At 42.4% G+C, this 19,581-nt stretch overlaps 1 protein-coding gene across 6 annotated transcripts in view; it reads right to left on the minus strand.

Annotated features, from left to right (window-relative positions):
* Positions 1 to 19,581, minus strand: part of SMAP1 (small ArfGAP 1) — a 93,508-nt gene that overhangs the window by 67,893 nt on the left and 6,034 nt on the right. The window lies entirely within an intron of this gene.

Consider the following 19,581-nt stretch of genomic DNA (forward strand, 5'->3'; position numbering starts at 1 on the left):
CCCAAAGAAACTTTTAGAAGCTGGCTTATGAGTAGCAGTAAGATTTCGCTTACACTTCGAATAATGCTTTATGGCTACGCATCAAATGCAAAGATCAGCAAAAATCAGTAGAAGATACCCCTTTCTCTCCAATTAAAAATCTCCTAAGAAAAGCATCTGTAACTAGCTTGAAATTAAACACAGAGTAATCTTACATTAGCGAAACAAATCCTTTAATACCTATATATGCATGGACTCCAAAACACTAGCATGCAAGCTCTTATGGAACAATTATACAGACATTTACAAAGTCAAACCCATGATATATTCCAGCATCCAGACAATTTATGAACTTTATCATTGTTTCTCAGCTGTGTTAGCATGAGACAGACTTACATACAGCATGCTGTCCTGAAATCCCAAACACACTTGTAAGAGAATCAAGTCTAACTCCACTTGGGTTATTTAACTGTAGTAATTTCAAGTCAAATGCTCTTTAAAATTCTCTTTAATGTTTTTATGAGTGCAATTTATGACTCAAGACTCAAATGCATATTAAATAAAATTGTAGATGATACTAAGGTAGGAGGAGCTGTTGTCTCCCTTGAGGGAGGAGATACCTTGCAGAGAGATCTTGACAAAACAGAGGGCTTGGCAATCACCAACTGCATGAACTTTTAACAAGAGCCTCTGCTATGCACTGTGTGGCCTCAACTTGAGTGCTGTGTGAAAGTTTGGGCACCACAATATGAGAACGACATAAAACTATCAGAGAGCATCCAATGGAGGGCTACAGAGATGGTGAGAGGTCTGGAGGGGAAAATATATGAGGAGCACTGAGGTCCTGGGTTTGCTCAGCCCAGAGCAGAGGAGCTGAGGGGAGGCCTCATGGCAACTGCAGCTCCTCACAGGGAGCAGAGGGGCAGCGACAGGGCCTGAGGGAACGGCATGGAGTTGTGTCGGGGAAGGGGCAGCTGTGGGTCAGGGAAACGTTCTGCACCAGAGGTTGGTGGGCACAGAACAGGCTGTCCAGGGCAGTGGGCACGGCTCTGAGCTGCCAGAGTTCAATCAGCGTTTGGACAAAGCTCTCAGACACAGGGTTTGATTTTGGGTGGTGCTGTGTGGAGCAGGAGTTGGACTCGGTGATCCTTTTGGATCCTTTCTAACTCGGGATATTCTGTGATTCTATGGCTCTTATTATTTTTTTTTTTTTTAATCTCACTCTCAACACCACCAGCCCTAAAGGCACTGCTTTAAACTCTCGCCAAGACTTTTCCCTTCCTGTCTTCCTCCTCTCAAGTGAGAGGGGTGAACGGACAAGAATTCAGACTTAATCAAGTTCTGAACACTAAGGAATAAAGTGATTAAATAATTAACTGTCAGAAGCAGGAAAGCACACTGAAAAAGATGGAAAGTGTTTAGAGCAATTATCTTCCCCCTTGGTAAGACAGATGCACATCCAGACCACTACCATAACTGCAGCACTTTGTGTTATTATAATTAACACAGTACATAAATACTTTCCTTGCTCCTAGAAAATCATGCCTCCTTCTCCTATCTTTAGCTTAGGACTGGCTGGAATCAATCCATAACAGACAGCCTAACACAGGGCTGCTTGCTCACTCTTCTCTTCCATGATACAGAACGAAGGTAGAGGAAAAGTGAGAAAACTTACAGATAATGACAGTTCAGCAGGTGCAATCAAAGCTGTGTGCACAAGCAAAGCAGGAAGAGGAATTTACTCATTATTTCCCATCAGCAGGTAAAAGGTTAGCCACCTGCTGGAAAGCAGGGCTTCAGCATAACAGCTGCTTTGGAAAGTAACACCATGAACACCAACGTCCCTGCTTCCTTCTCTTATCCTTGAACTTTTAATGCACAACACAACACTGGTAATGGAATAGTTAGTGTCAGCAGATACGTCTCCTCTCAGTTTCTTGTCCATTCACCCCTCTCACCTGAGAGAAGGAAGACAGGAAGGGAAAAGTCTTGGCAATGCACAAGCATTGTTCAGCATTAGCAAAAACAAGGAAGAACAAAGTCCTTTCAGTTAGCCTCCGTTCTTTGGAATTGTTGTACAAAATCCCAACATACATTCACACAGCCCTCTCTTTACTGCAGAAGGCTTTCCACGTAATAGTTATATTTTGGGTAGACAGTTTGCTTTTAATTTGTCTTGTTCATCATCTCATCAAGTCAAACTACCTTATGTTCACTGTTTGACCTCCAAAATCATAAGTATTAAGATGACTGGCAGTTTTAGAAGTAATTGCTACCATTGTAAAGTTAGATTTCAGGGGTCAAGAGAGCTAACAATTACTCACTGAAACTAATGTTGACAAACCACACTTCAATGGAGAAACTGACTCTAGTTAGGTAAAAACTATCAGTAAAACTATTTGGAATATTAGAACAGCACAAAAACCAGCAACCTCTTGATCTGTCATTTCCCCCACCCCACCAAGGACTACATACATAGAGCACAGGAAAACCCCATGATCACCACACAGTACTCCAGTTTTAGCATACTAGAATGGAGTTTTGCAGGGTACCTGCCTCAAAATATTAATCGAGTTCCAGCTAAAGTTGTTGAATACAGCAAAAAAATTTACTCTACATACTTCCTTAGCCTCCCCAATATAGATAACGTAACTTTGTTTACGCAGGTGCTTAACACAGTCAAGAGAATTTAAAAACAAACACAGCAAGGTCTTGTGCACCCAGCAGCTTGTCCAGTGTGGAGAAAATGGATGGCTTACCCTCAGGTGATAAAGAAGAAAGCCAGTTCTCACTGTGTTACTACAATGACAGGAGACATTTATCTGTAGTATCTATGCATTGTATTTTTTATCTGTAACGTATCATGTTTGTGCTCCTCACAGTGTTCACACTGCTACTATAATTGTATTTATTTTTAAACGTGGCAGGACTAATACAACTACATATCCCATCAGTCTCTGAGCTAGGCATTGCTCTTTAGGCCAACTGTCTGGTTCCCTATTCCTCAGATTTTTTCAGCTATCACATCCCGTATGCATACATTCTCCTTTGATAAGACACAGTCAGAATGGGGGCTCTACATGTCTGAAGTCTATTATAATAAATTGGGACAAAGATTGCTAACCTGAAACCAAACAGCGAAATCATAACATACCAGTTATTATTGTCTTAGAAAGGAACAGTTTTATTATTCTCGGATGTTCATTAACTTTATTTATGAAATAACTTAATGAAATAAAACTCTTTAAAGCAACAGAGTAGCAGTCTAAGTAGTGCAACAGCACTGACAATCCTGAGGTCAAACAGAAGTATATACATGTAATCTCTGAATTTATTTCAGACTAACAATAAATGTGCAATATTAAACATTTCAAATAATAATTAATGCAAGTCAATTGTGGCCATTGTAAGCAGTAGGTAGAAGAAATTATAAAATTCTTCTGCATGGGCATCAAAACGCTGGTTGAATACACAGTGTGACAGCCTGTGAACAAAAAGAACTCCTAGGTCATAAGCAAGCAACAGCAGCTGATGTTCCCAAGTACATACTTTACATTAGCTTTGCTCAACACTCTGCAAACATTCTGTGTCAGCAGTAAAGCTTCCTTGCCTGCCAAGAACTGCCATCATACAGTGCAACTCCAGTTGGCCAACGTTGGCACAAAATGTTGTTTGACATAAGTTTTAATACAACATTTTATTCTTTTGAAAGTTATTTGAATAGAAGCTTTTTACTAGAACAACCGAGCTGCATGTTAGCAGCTTGCTGCACTGCTTCAGTGTGCCATTCCTGATATAAAATCCACTTCAAGTAACTTCATCGTTGGCTAAAGATAACATTAGGAAAAGAGCCACAGGACTTGCACTTGTCCTGAAAATAATTGGTAAGTTTACATCTGTTCTAGCAGTCCAAGCAGTCTCTGAAACACTATCTTTTCCAAAGACAGATTGCTACCTCAAAGATGAAAATCTTGTTTGTTTCATCTGAACTTTTCCTTTTCTACATTGTCTACTAATTAGACTTAAGTTTAATTTTCAGTTCTTAATAGAACATTTGGCACTCTTCACCAGGACACTAACAATTTAAATAACCATTAAATAACTAATACCAAATAAAAGCACATTAGGCTTATTGTGCATATGTCGTCATATTTGCAGCAGTAATTCAGTTATCTTAAAGCAAAAAAATGACTAAACTTCTTTCTTCCCAGCAGCCCTGCAGCTGTCAGTGTCACATTATACGCCGTACTACATTGTGTTCAGCAGTAAAATCCCAGGGTGAAGAGGAGAAACCCATGGTTACATAGCCTTGAGTTCCAGATCCCTAATTGTGACACATTTGAGTATTTAAGGGACCATCTAGGCTTCAAAATGAAAGACACAGCCACAAGACTCAGCATTTTCTGGCGTATCTTCAGCATTCAGAATTGCCAGATAACTTGTAAATTTAAGAAACATGCTGAAGAGAGGTTTTTTTCCCCACTTACAGTAAACTTCCCTGTCACTACCGTTATTGTGCAGAACATTCTCCCTATTTGCAAAAATATCTCCAGCTACTGAAAAGATGAGAACATCTCAAAATCAGATTTCAGCTTTTTTAAGCCTAAGCATAAAGACCTTGAAAGTCCATGACAAATTTTAAACACAAGTCTTCACAGAAGCTGATTTAAATCCAATTTTTAAACTGCTGAAAAAGTTATCCATCTTCACACAGTGCTCTTGTATTACAAAATGCATTTCAGAGTGTGAATTTTGTGATCAGTAAGCATCATTTTTGGATATTCGGTTGAACTACACGCTCTTCTCTAAACAGATTTGCACTTTTCCCTTTTTGGAATATCGCTTTTGATATTTCTCCCCATATTATTTAAACTGGACTAGCTCCTTGCATGTCTTTAATGTGCGCCTTGCATCTCTTTCTTCCCTATTCCCACAACTCACTTTGGGCAAAACGCTCTTCTCCTTTATATGAGAAAGTAGATCAAGAAGGCAGCAATAAAAATTCCAGTATTGCTCCTTGTTAATGTAACTAAATGTAACTGCAACTTATAGATACAAGTTTTTGTGGGTACAGCTAATCTAACTCTTCAGGCAACAATAACAGCAGCAATGACAATGCTGAGTCTGGCTTAGTGCATCATAGAAGAAAACACAAGCCAAAGTACATCTGTTCCAGGAAGCCCAAGGTTTAAGTTTCCTCCCCTTCACCACATTACCTGCTCAGCTGCTGGAGCAGCAGGTTAACACAGAAGCATTTATTTGGCTGCAGCAGAGGTGCTGCCCACACTTACTGAACATCTCAACTTACAAAGAGCAAAGAGGCGAGAACTGCAGTAAAACACATAAGGACATGGCCTTACATTTTTATATTGACTGTCAAAGGGAAGGTGGCTGTTTCACATCTCAACAAGCTACTCTAAATCCTTTGGACTATGTGCATTTAAATAGGTAGCATGGAAATTAATAAGTTTTCCTTATTTAAAACTTAATGTCAATGACGAAAGCTTGTCCAGGCTTTCACTTTAAATGAGATTTAGAATCACAGAATCATAGAATCGTTCAGGTTGGAAAAGACCTTAAATATCATCAAGTCCAACCACAACCTAACCATACTACCCTAACTCTAACAATCCTCTGCTAAATCATATCCCTGAGCACCACATCCAAGTGGTTTTTGTTGTACACTTCAGTTTGCTTATGCTCTACATCCCTACAGATGTACAGAGTAGCAATTCTACAAGGAAAGAAGCCAATTACACATAACAGTGCACTCAGTGCTTTGCTTTCTCAAAATAATCTGTAGCAAACTTATCTGGGGCCAACATCACCTACATCTTCTGCCAGACACAATTCTGTCATTTATCCTTTCACCAGGAAAGCCAGGGAAGTAACTTTAATTCCATTCTCTTTTGCCAAACAGGAGGAACACCGGCTGACACTTTATTTGTCGAATAGCTGGCTCCATCTTGTGGAAAAGCGAGTTAACTGCAAGAAGATTTACAGGTCTCCTCATGGTTGCCAGCCAATTCCTACAAAAGTCACCTTTTTGCCAAAGATATACCAAAATCTCAGAGGCTGTATCAGCGTATGGACATGCAGTGCTCTCTCTGCATTACTTCTCAGTGCCATTCAGACAGCATTAGCACCCTTCTACTAGACACTTTAATAAAGTTATCAATGTTTTCCAGAAACATTTATCCAAGCTGAGTTCCAGATAAAGATCACGAACAGAAGGCAAGCATTCTTATACACCAGATACAGAGAAGGAAAGGAAAGCAAACAGGCAGCTGTGTTTAGCAGAGCTCAACAAGCATTGGGACAATACTCACAGAAACAGAGTTTGATTTTTGAGTAGTCATATGTGCAACCAGGATTGATCCTTCAGGTCCCTTCCAACTCGGGACAGCCTATGATTTCATGAAAAAGAATGGCTAACACGAGTTCCACAGGGCACACAAGGAAGAACAAAAGCACAAGGCAGAACCAAAGCGACTCCTCTGAATACCTCCTGTCAAAACAGCACTAGAGACAGAGATTAGGTCAAGGGGAGACTAAGATGCTCAAAAGCTATGCAGTCATGTATTTTCAGTACAATCCTGCTGTTTCAAAGATCTTTCACCAGCTTCACTGGAAGCTGCTCAGTTCTCCTTAAAAGAAGTGGAATCCTACTCACCATCTCCTACTGTTTGTAACCCAGATTGCCACACGTGTCAAAAACAAACAGCAAGAAAAAAACACCCCAGCACAAACAAACAAAAACCTTAACTGCAATGTTAATAAGGTCTACTGAATCAGTTAAGTCTTCAAAACAGGAGGAAGAAGCTAGGAAGAAAAATGTCAGATTTAATGAATTAAAAACTAGACCTTCTTAGAAAGAATATGTGAGGTCTTCAAGATTTTTAAAGATCTTTCAGTTAAAAAACTGTGCAAGAACTACACTACAAGAATCTTTACTCTCAAATAAAACGTTCTTCAAAGACCTTGAGTCTTTGGTCTTTAGAAAGTACTGATATGAGACTATTTACCTACTGTCTGCTCCACTCATTTAGTTTCTGATTTTCATCTGAAGCACATTTTTATGTCACATTGTTTCCCCACATTAAGCTCATTTTTTTCCTATGCAATGGAGGAATTATTCATTCCTTACCTCCATGCTTTATCCAAGTACAGCCTTCATGTGCCTTTGAGATGTGAACATCTACATACACAATAAAATGTTCTTTTATATAAAAAGGCAACAAATATCTGTAGCTTGAACAAATATGCAGAACCACAGAATGATTTGGGTCAGAAGGAACCTTAAAGATCATCTCATTTAAAGTAGTTAGTAGAAATCTCCTGCTCTTCTCCGAAGTGGAATTCTTCCCAAAACAAGATTTTCAGCTATTTTGTCACACAATCAAGGCCAGAATTTAAGAAGAAACTTAGAACTTGCTACATCAAGAAAAGCCTGGGGGTATTTCCAACACAAGGAACAGCTTTTGGTAGTTTTAAATAAAATTGAACTCAGCAATATGAAGTCGTGCTGAAGGTCAGCAATAAAAGCAATTACACACTGCTAAACAGCTCGGCTTGGTAATGGCTGAGAATTGCACAGCTCAGGATTTATTGCAAGAACACTGGAAAAACAAGACTTGGATGCATAACATGGCTATTTTTAGCCAAAATCTGGTAACTGCTGTAGAGTTTCAAGGACAGAATTCCCACAACTTTGTCTCTTCCATCTGAACAACCAATTTTCATGAAAGCCATCAGCAAAGCAATTAAGCCCAGCCCTACTTTTAACTGCAAAAGCCACACAGAAGTATTGTCTCCCTGCACAGGCTGTCCTTTCCCCTGGAACTCAATGAAACCCCAATCAGCCAGTTCCATTCAGCCCTTCAGCCCACTAACACCTCACTACTTCAATAGCAGCAATAATAGTTTAATGTGTTTCAAATACAGTCAGTACTCTATTTCTACAACTGTATAAAGCCGTAGCTAGAATGGAAGTTCTTTCAGTTCTGTTTAAGTCACAAAATTTAGTATAAACAGGTGATTTACTTGATAATCATATACAGCTTCAACAACAACAACAACAAATTCAAATCCAAATTATAACTACTTTAACTCTGGGATATATTCAAGTAATACAATAAGGACACAACAGATGGAACCAAAATATTTCAGCCTCGCTAACAGTCACACATTAGAAACATGAGTTTGACTGAATAAGACTGTGGGATGTTTGCTTTTCCAAGATTAAAAAAAAATTTAAAAAATTACCAAAGATTGGGTGATCACATGACGACATGAAATCTAAGTTATCAAACAATAAAAATACAGTACTTCCAAGCTCAGTGTGAACTAATACACATACACACATCCCATACATCACTGATTCAAGTAATATTAGGAAAAAAGTGAGATCAAGATGGCCTTTTCAAGAATTTGCTCCCCAAAATATCACAAGGTCTCCTATTCATCCTATCTATAAAATGACAATATTTTCATTAGGAATGCTTTTAATACTTTTTAAAAATAACAAATGTCATTTTTACCTCATTGAATTGTCATAAATCTTCCTTTAAAGCATCACTTTCCAATCTCAGTACATCCCATCACAGATTTCCCCAATCACTCTCACCATCTCCAGGAAAGCAGGCCCATAACCAGCTATCAGAACTGACAGAGCTACCATGCCTGCCAGCTCGAGCTCCTCAGCCAGCACATACGGAGAGCATAAGCAGAATACATGGGATGTTTCTACAGCAGTGCTCTCAGTCTGGCAGAATGGTAGCACACCACAGCATACCCTTTGGAAAGTAAAGTCACAGCTCTTTCACATCAGAAATGTCACAGGTGCCAACCTGGTCATATTCAACAAGCTAGCAGCCTTAGGAATCAAATCTGGATTTGGCTAAGGAGCAGAGCTCTGATTTCATTCAGCCTGTTGGCTCAAAGAGAAAGCACTGCTCATGTCAGAGTTCAAGCTGCAAGAAAAGAAGTGTGCTCACTCACTTCCTCTTAGCTAGCAGCATCTGGTATTTTCTGTAAAGACAAGGTTATGTTGTGCTTTCACATTTCAATAAAAGGCTTCTGGAACTGGTCTTGACTACAGTTTTTCCCTTGTCAGCAAGGAATTACTGAAAGACTTACTGTTTTTAAGTGAACAACTTATATTCCTTTCATATGCAGGAATAAAAGGAAAATGTAGGGAACTGTGACTTTACAAAAATGTTTTCATAAGTTAATAGCTAAGCATTGAAAGTACTACATATACATATAAATACACATACACACATATATGTAAATCTGTGCTACTCTGTTGGGACACAGCGAGTGCCTCCTGCAGCCAGCACAACACAAAGGTCCCACAAGCACCTGCTGCAAAGCCCTCAGCCAGCAACTGAAGTTCTTCCTTTAATCATGACAAAAACCTCAGAAATAATACTTGCTTGCAGCACAAGTTTATAATATAGTCTGCCATAATGTTATAAACAAACAAGAGTGAAAAATAAACTTTATCTACCAGATTATCTGTAGTTGTATTAATTAGCTCCTCTCTACCATTTTTACTCAAATACAACTGAAAAGGAAACTATCTAGAAAGCATCCCCCGAACTACACAAGCTCTGCACAGACTTCAGGCACTGGAGATGCTCTCCCTCCTATATCCTGCACTACAAAGCCAGTGAATGCACCACCATAACCTCTCCACGTGAACCTCTATTTTGTCTCTGCACTGTTTCATAGTAAGAGACTGAAGTTTGTAGATACAAAGCAGAGTGCCAAATTCAAGCCTCCAGACTGGCCGCTCTCTTGTACCAATTTTCTCCAGTGTACTGATTTTCTTCATTGCACATCTGGTGCTACTGTTTTGGATTTGACAAAACAGTGTTGATAACACATTGATGTTTGAGTTGTGTCAGAGGTCTTTTCTATTTCTTGTGCTGCCCTGCCACTAAGGAGGCTGCAGGATTAAAAGAGTTTGTGTGGGAACAGGTACAGGACAGCTCACCCAAACAGACCAAGGATATTCCTATACCATATGAAATCAGCTCAGCAATAAAAGCTGAGGAAAGGAGGAGAAAGTTGGGGGATATTTGTGACTGTGGCATCTGTCTTCCAAGTAACCATCACATTTGAAATCCTGCTTTCCAAGAAATGGCTAAGCAACTGCCAGCCAACAGGAAGTAGCAAATAAATACCTTATTTTATGATAGAACAGTTCAATTGGAAGGGATTTCCAAAGATCATCTAAGTCCAACTGCCTGACCATTTCATGGCTAACCAGAAGTTTAAGCATATTATTGAGGGCATTACTCAAATGCCTCTTGAACATTGTCAGGAATGGGGCCATCTTTTTCTAGAGAGCAGAGTGCAGCACATCCCTCTGCTTCCCCTCCTCAGGGAGCTGCAGAGAGCAGTAAGGTCACCTCTCAGCCTCTTCTCTCCAGACCAGACACACAACCTAAATGCTCTCAGCCTCTCCTCACAGGAGGGACATGCCAGCCCTTCTACCAGCTTTGGTGCCTTCCCTAAATGCTTTCAAGGACCATAACATCATTTTTATGTTGTGGAGACCAGAACTGAATTCAATATTAAAGATGAGGTCATACCAACATATAAGTGGGAGAATCACCCCTTTGACCAGCTGGTTTAACACACTCCAAAATGTGGTTTACCCTCTTGACTGCCAGAGCACAATGCTGGTTCATGTTGAACCTGCTGTCACCAGCACCCTTCAGATCTCTCCCTGCCGAGTTGCCTTCCAGCCACTCATCTCCCATTCTGTACCTGCAACCATCATTACTCCATGTCAGGTGCAGATCCCAGCATTTGTTGAACTTCATGCTGTTGCTGACTGTCAATGATCCAAGGTATCTAGATTCCTCTGCAAGTTCTCTTGTTATTCAAGGAAGTTAACAGCATCTCCTAGTTTAGTATCATCAGCAAACTTGCTGAGGATGTATTCCATTTTTTCAACACTGATAAGAACACTGAACAGAATTGGCAATTGTACTGAGCCCTAGGGAACACCACTATCCAGAAGGCAGATGTAGCCCCATGTACTACAGCCCTTTGGGTTCTGAGATTCAGCCAGTTCATCAGCCTGCACAGCATTAATTTGTTCAAATCACATTTTGACAATTTGACCAGAAGGATACTGTGAGGGTCTGAAATCCAGAAAGATCACATCTACTACCTGCTCTTCATCTATCAAGCAGGTGACTACTATAGGAAGTCAGATTACTAAGGCAGAACTTTCCCTTGATGAACTCATGTTGCCTACACTAGATAACAGCTCTGTTCTTAAATTACCCTTTCAATATCCCCCAGGACAAACTTCCCTATTTTTTCAGTGACTTTGCCTTGTCTGCATATGAAGCTTTTGCTTTATATGTTAAGCCACCTTTGTCCATGAGTATTCTCACTTCTACCCTTCTCGTTCTCTCATCCATCCCACCAAGGGGCAACAAGCAAGTAGCTGAGCCCATAACATCCGTTCACCACAACAGTATACTCACCAACCTTCCTCCCCACATACGTACCTTTTTTTTTTTTTGCTCACCTCCTCTGCAGGTTAAACAAAGTATGCGGATAGAAATGCTGCACCACTCACTCTTATTTTCTACTGAGCTACTGTAGGGGGCCACAGTAACACACTGTAGTTCAGGCACAGGAATTTCTTACTAGATAAATGCCATCTCACTCTTTGATAATCCCCAAATTCTCCTGTAAGATTACTAACCTCCAGAGCAGCACTTACTGTGCACTTCAAGGTATAAACTTAAGGAAAGAACAAGGGAAGATAAAGTTGAATACAGAACCAAGCTTTTCTGGGGACCAACCCACAAAACGTGAGGTACAAATACTGCTCTACGAGGCGCTTAAGAACCTGCTGCTCTACGAGACGCTTAAGATCCAGCTGCTGTATTTGCTCAGCCAGTGAATGAAAATCAAAGTAATTTAGGTGAAAATTAGGAATAAACCTCATGAGGTCCTTCAGACCAGCCCGATGCTCCAAGCAGATCTAATTAGATCAGGCTAGTCAGGACTTTGTTCAGTTGTCTTAAACTCCTCTAAGGTATGTTTCCACAACCTTTGAACAACTTGGTATTTGACCACCTCATGGTTAACCAAACCAAAAAAGAGAAAACTTATTTTTATATAATCAGAACATATCACCCCAGATAAAGCTGAAATGAGCTTTGCATTTTCTCTCAAGGTATCTTCTTGTTTCGTGAATCTATGGAGTTTCCTCTCTGAGATGACATTAGATGAAATACAATTCAAATGAATTTGGCAAAATGATTGTCTGTCATGCTGGAACATCAACACACAAACGCACCATGTTATCAGCTAAATTTGAGAGGAAGGAAATTTCCTTTTAAGCAGTGTTCCTTGCTATCACCAGATTTATGTGACACAAGAGAAAAACTCCTCTTTTTTTTTTTTCTAAAGAGCTTATTTAACATTATTACTACGTCCCAGTAACCACTTGCTACCTCACATTGAATCTACCTGCAAGTCCCAGCGCACTCAGGAAGGACAGATTACACACGGTGAATCATTTCCACTTCCTTCTGCAGAAATTCCTATAGGACTACTACAGCCTTTCATCCTACTAAGGCAGTCCTATGCCATAAAGCTTTAACTGTTTAAGTACTTCACTAAAATCGCATAAGAAATTCCTGTTCCCTTCTGCTTAAAAAAAGAGCTAGTATACAAGAAGGGCATGGCAATCAATAACCAAACACGGATCAAATAAAAAACCAAAATCATTTTCCCAGCCGTGCAAGAAGGTACAGCTCCTCAGTCCTCATCAGCATATCCATTTTCTTCCACAAAAATCAGAGACAGGCACAGCTCTGAGAAACAGAACCGTTTTTACCAAATCCCAGCTGCACTTAGTTGCTTGGCAACACTGCCCCTCAGCATCAACCTCCTGTCCAGGTTCTGCTCTGACAAGGGCTAAGCAACCCGCCAAATGTCAGAACAGTCTGCAGGAAGCAAATACCTTTCCTCAAGAGACAAAGGACAACTGAAGGTCTGGGTTAACTGAGACAATCAGCATGCTGACCTGGGCAATTTTTCACATCCCCCATAAAGCATGTCACCATATCTGTGAGCAACAGAATTAGTGCTCTCAATGCCCAAAGCTAGAACAGACTTGAAGCACTAGGATGCTCTCTGAACCTCTAAGTTCCTCCTCCTCTTCACACAGTGACCCCACAGCACAAAAGCAACCAGCTCCTCTGATGGGATGATCACAGATCAACTCTTATGTGTTTTGGCTAAGGTGGAAACAAAATAGGAGCCCAGGTACTCTTGACCAGCTCAAATACAGTGTCAGCAAGCAGGACTACTTGGCATACATACTCATACATACGAGTAACACCTAATGGAAAGCAACAGTGAACAGAGCAAGAGCAGAGCATAAATAAGGGTTAGTTCTATACCACATGATCAGACCACAAAGACAAGTATGAAATTAGATACCCATTCAAATCTAAGTTGACTGAGTCTTCACAACTAAGATAAAACTGCTTTATGGCAAGCAAAGTTATTCAAGAAAAAAAAACTACAAAATCCCAGAATGGTTTAGGCTGAGAGAGACCTAAAGACCACGCAGTTCCAACTCCCTGCCATGGGGACAGTTGTCACCCATTAGATCAGCTGCCCAGGGCCCCATCCAACCTAGACTTGAATGGCTTCCAGGGGATGGGGCATCCACAACTTCCTTAGATAACCTCTCCAGTCCCTCTTCACCATTTACATAAAGATTTTTTTCCTAATGTCTAATCTAAATCTCTTCTTTTAGTTTAAAGACATTACCATCTGTTTTATCACTACACTCCCTGACAAAGAGCCTTTCCCCATCTTTCTTGTAGGCCCCTTCTAGGAACTGTAAGGCTGCAATGAGGTCTCCCCAAAACCTTCTCTCTTCAGGCTGATCAAGGCCAGCTCCCTCAGCCTGTCTTCATAGGAGAGGTGTTCCTGCCTTCTGATGGCCTTCATGGTCCTCTGCTGGACGCATTTTAATAGGTCCAATGCCATTCCTATGCTAGAGGCTCCAAAGGGGAATGCAGAAGAGTAATATATCTCAAATCCTCAGCAGACATTAATCAGGTAAGAATCAGGGGAATAGGAAGTCTGAAAGTAGTTTCTATTTTGCTTCTAGTCCACCAGGGGGCATCATTTTTAATCATAACAGAGATCCAACGAGCAATTAAAAGATCCAGGGAGATTTCTTACACAGAAGGGATCCATGAAAGCAAGTCTTACTAGTGAAGACCAAAATAAGGAAGCCTTTTCCGTATCTCTTACCTCCAGTTGCCCTGCTCCATTCCATAGAAGGTCCACACACTCTCTAGCCTTCTTTCTGCTGCTAATGCATCTGCAAAAGTCCTTCCTGTTGTGCTTCAGGTTCCTTACCAGATTCAACTCCAAGCAGATTTTTCTTTTCCTCACTAACACCATTCCTGCATGCTTCAACAGTCCCTCTATATTCTGTCTAGATCACCTGTCTCAGCTTTCACCTCTTACATTACTTCCTTTGTCTGAGGTTTGCCAGGAGCAACTTGCTCATTTAGGCTCCCTGCTGCTTTTGCTTGATTTCCTGCTCACTGTGATGTGCTCCTCTACAGCAAAAAGAAGTGACCCTAAGAAATAAAAAATAACATTAAAAACACTGAAAACCAGCTCCCCTGGGCCCCTCTCTTTCCTAGACCCCACCACTCAAATAATTCTTCCAAGCATACCTATCCCTGAACAGGCCCAAGTCTCATCTCCTGAAGTGCACAGTTAGAATTCTGCTCTTTGCTTTGTTCCCTCTTCTTTGGACCCTAAAATCTTCCATCTCACAGCCACTGCAGCCAAGACCATCCCCAGCCTTTACATCTTCAACCTGCCTTTCCTTTGCCGGTAGCAGGTCAGTCAGGTCCATCTGAGCACCTAACTTGACAAACCACTTGACTCAACCACTTGTAATGAAAAATGACACTTCTAAGTTCACAGGGCGACACTTCTAAGAACCTCCCAGATTGCCTGCTCCCTGCTATGCTGTCCCTATGGCAATTCTCATTGTGGTTCAAGTCCCCTGCAAACACCACAGCTTGTGAATGTCAGGCCTCTTCAAATTCTCTGAAGAAGGCTGTGGTGGTTTCACACTGACAACAAGCCAAAGTCCACCACACTGCTCTCTCACTCCCCCTCCTCAGAAGAACAGGAAGGAAAAATATGATGAAAAAAGGCTCAAGGGTTGAGCAAAGGACAGGGAGATCACTCATCATCACAGGCAAAACAGACTCAGCATAAGGGAGAATAACATAATTTATTGCCTATTGCTAATAACGGATTACAGTAGTGGGAATGGAGAGCAATACACCTTCCTCCCACTCATCCTCTTCCTCCTTCTCCCTCCAGCAGCACAGGGAACAAGTGCAGCAGTCAGTCAATAATGTTTTGTCTCCGCCTCTCCTTCATGGTCACTTCTTCAGAAGAAGTGTCCCCCTGCTCCACATGGGGTACCTCCCACCAGATGCCATCCTTCCCAAACTCATCCTACAAGGGATTCCCACAGGCTGTAGCTCTCCAAGCACTGCTTCAACATGGTTCTGTACCACAGGGCCCATCCCTCAGGAGGTGCTTCACACAGGTCCCTATGGACAGCAGCTCCCTCAGCCCTCCCGCCCCATCATGGGCTCCTGTTCATGGGCTGCAGCTCCAGAACAGGGCTCCTGAGGGATATCTCCATGGGCTGCAGCTCCTTCAGGCCTCATCCACCGCTGCACCGTGGCCTTCTCCATGGCTGCATGAGGAGATCTGCTCCATGTGGTGTCCATGGGGTGCAGAAGGACAGTATGCTCCACCACAGGCCTCTCCTGGGCTGAAGGGAGCTTCTCCTCCATGTCTGGAGCCCCTCCTGCCCTCCTTCTTCACTGACTTTGGTGCCTACAAGGCTGCTTCTCTCACATTCTCACTCCTTTCTCCCAGTAGCTATGCAGCAGTTTTCCCTTCCCCAAATCTGTTCTCCCAGAGCACACCCAGCACCACTCATGGCTCAGCTCTGGCAGCAGTGGGTCCCTTTTGGAGCTGTCTCTGACCTGACATGGGGCAGCTGCTGTGCTCCTCACCAAGTTAACCCCGTGCAGCCTCCTTGCTACCAAAACTTTGCCACATAAGCACAATACAGGAAGGCTTCATTCCTACTTTTTCCTGATCCTGTAGTTAGGAGCAGACACCTACACCATCACCCATACTAGCCTGCCTTCTAGCCCTGACCCATAAGCTCTTAAGCTCATCATCCACCTCTGAGCAAAGCTGCACACACAAGCCCACCGCTCTGACAGAATGCGGCTACTCTCCATCCTCACCAAGCACCTATATCTACCTCTTGCTTGCAAAACTGGAAAACTGCAATCTCACTATTTCTCTGTGATACAGTAAAATCATAGCTCAGCTAACTCATATTTACTCTTCCACACTATCTGAAAACTGTTGCTGCCAGCATGGGGAAGCTGAATTCAAGTAGTTACAAATATAGCAGTGTTGCTCTTAAAGCACCTCAACATTACAATAAGGATATCACTGTACATTACCTGTTCACAGAGCAACCTCATTAAATTTTAGGGAATTTACCTGTGGCCTTCTGGGAGAACAGTTCAAAGCATCTAAGTTAGTAAAGCTGAATCATGCCACACCAGTGAGCTAGCTGAGGAAGATGTGACACTTGCGCTCAATTAATTTTGACTACTCTCTGAGCAATATCTACTGACTCTTTATTAATCCCCTTAGGAAATCTAGATTAAAGAGGGAACCACCCCTACAAGACAGGTACCTCCCTAAAAGTCTTCTTATCACATACATGTACCTAGTTGTTTCCTCACTGCTGTTGACAAGAACTTCCTAGGACTGCATCAAAGCTGCTTCCTCCACAGTGTCCAGGCCAAGAAAGACGATCCACAAGACAGCACCAATCTCAGTTGCACAAAAAGAGATCCAGGTGCAAAGCAAAGCTTAATATCTGCCACCAGAAACATCCTGCAGCAACACCTTTTTCACCTCTCTGAGGAGTGTCAAAGCCACAGCTTAGGCCTCATTAGGAGAGAGACACCAGTAGCTCCTGGCCAAAGTAGGATGCCCTGCACTTAGGCACACGGTCTCATCAGTACTATCAATCACTCTTTCGTAATCTGCCCTCCAATCTGCTTCAATTGCCAAAGCCTGTACTTCTGAGAGTCGGGCTGAAAACTAAGGTAAGGATTTCTGTATCTATGTAATCTACCCCTGTTTATCTAAAAGGTTATAATAAATATAAATAAACAAAGCAAACAAAAAATGCACCACACCCAACAACCACATAAGTCCTGCAAACATTTGTACTGGAAGTCAAAGAAAGTAGCAAGGAATCTCCAAAGGTCATCTAGCCCAATCACCTAACCAGACTACAGCATGCCACTTGCAATCTCATCCAATCTAGGCCTGCTATGTCCTGAAGAATGCAGTTTCCACACAAAAATATCACGTTGAAAGCTTTGGTAAAAAACTTTCAGGCAGCATAAAGAAACAGGAATGTGCATTTGCAACAAAGTGCTTCACAAGTTAAATAGATTTTCTCTGGCTTATTTCAGAATATTTTCCCAAACTGTGAGAGACAATAGACAGAAACAAATCCCTTCCTTTGAAAGACTCCCCCACTAGGTCACCCAGTACTTAACCTCACTGCCCCATTCCACCTGCTTACAAGTTCTCAGCTAAATCCACTGCATTTCTCCCAGCTGGAAAGTAAATGGACTGGTGTCAATAAAAAGGGGAGAGGCTCTTTTCAGTGATGCCCAGTGACAGGACAAGGGGCAACAGGTCCAAAGAGCAACACAGGAAATTCCATCTGAATATGAGAAAGAACTTCTCTGCCATGAGGGTGACAGAGTACTGGAATGAACCACACAGAGAGGCTGTGGAGTCTCCTTCTCTGGAGATATTCAAAACCCACCTGGATGCTTCCCCATATAGGGAACTGCATTAGCAGGAGATTGGATGAGATCTCCAGAGGTCCCTTCCATCTCCTGTGATTTACTTTTGAGACAAGCAGGTTATTAGGCAGAGATGATTGCCAAGCTGCTTTTCACCATTTATCTGCATTCCTGGTCAACTGGAGAGGTCCCAGAGGACTGGAGGCTTGCCACTGGGATTCCCATCTACAAGAGGAGTTGGAAGGAGGATCTAGGGAACTGCAGTCCTATCAGCCTGATCTTGGTGCCAGGAACAGTTATGGAGCAGATCATCTTGATGGAGATCATACAGCATGTCCAGGACAACCAGGAGATCAGGCCCAGTCAGCATAGATTCATGAAAGGCAGGTCCTGCTTGACCAACCTGAAATCCTTCTATGATCTAGTGACCTGCCTGGTGGATGAGGGAAAGACTGTTGATGTAGTCTACCTAGACTTCAGCAAAGCTTTTGACACTGCCTCCCACAGTATCCTCCTGCAGAAGCTGGCATCCCATGGCTTGGACAGGTACACTCTGTACTGGGTGAAAGACTTGCTGGAGGGTTGGCCCTCAAGAGCAGCAGTGAATGGGATTAAATCCAGCTGGTGACCAGTCACCAGTGGCGTTCCTCAAGAGTCAGCACTGGGGCCTGTTAGGTTCAGTATCTTTACTGATGACCTGGACTAGGGGATTGAGCGAACCCTCAGTAAGTTGCAGTTAACATCAAGTTAGCAGGAAGTGTCAATCTGCCCAGTGGTGGGAGGGAGGGGGGAGAAGGCCCTACAGAGGGATCTAGACAGGCTGGATTGCTGGGCCAAGGCCAATGGGATGAAGTTCAACAAGACCAAGTGCCGAGTTCTGCACTTTGGCCACAACAACCCCAAGCAACACTACAGGCTTGGGGCAGAGTGGCTGGAAGACCACGTGGAGGAAACAGACATGGGGGTAGTGATTGATGCTCAGCTGAACATGAGAGAACAATGTTGCCCAGGTGGCCAAAAAGGCAGTATCATCCTGGCTTGTATGAGAAATAGTGTCACCAGCAGGAACAGAGAAGCAATCTCCCCTCTATACTCAGCACTAGTAAGGCCACATCCTGAGTACTGCGTTCAGTTTTGGGCCCCTCACTACAGGAAAGACACTGAGGCCCTGGAGTGTGTCCAGAGAATGGCAACAAAGCTGGTGAGGGGTCTGGAGCACAAGCCTTAAGGGGAGCAGCTGAGGGAACTGGGATTGTTTAGCTTGGAGAAGACAAGGCTCAGGGGAGACCTTATTGCTCCTTACAACCCCCTACAACTACCTGTATGGAGGCTGTGGCAAAGTGGATGTTGGTCTCTTCTGCTGGGGAGCTAATGACACTAGAGGGAATGGCCTCAAGCTGCACCAGGAGAGACTGAGGTTGAATATTAGGAAAAATTTCTCCTCTGAAAGAGTGGTCAGGCACTGGCCCAGGGAGGCGGTTGAGCAACTGCCCCTGGAGGTGTTCAGGAACTGTTCAGATGTTGTAGTAAAGAACATGGCTTAGTAGGGAAGTATGGGTGGTATGTGGATGGTTGGACCAGATGATCTTTACCAACAAGGTGATTCTATGATTCTATTAGGAAAATGAAAATCAGGTTTCCT

Source organism: Phasianus colchicus, chromosome 2 (genome assembly GCF_987193195.1).
Source record: "Phasianus colchicus chromosome 2, bPhaCol1.hap1.1, whole genome shotgun sequence".
Taxonomy (NCBI): domain Eukaryota; kingdom Metazoa; phylum Chordata; class Aves; order Galliformes; family Phasianidae; genus Phasianus; species Phasianus colchicus.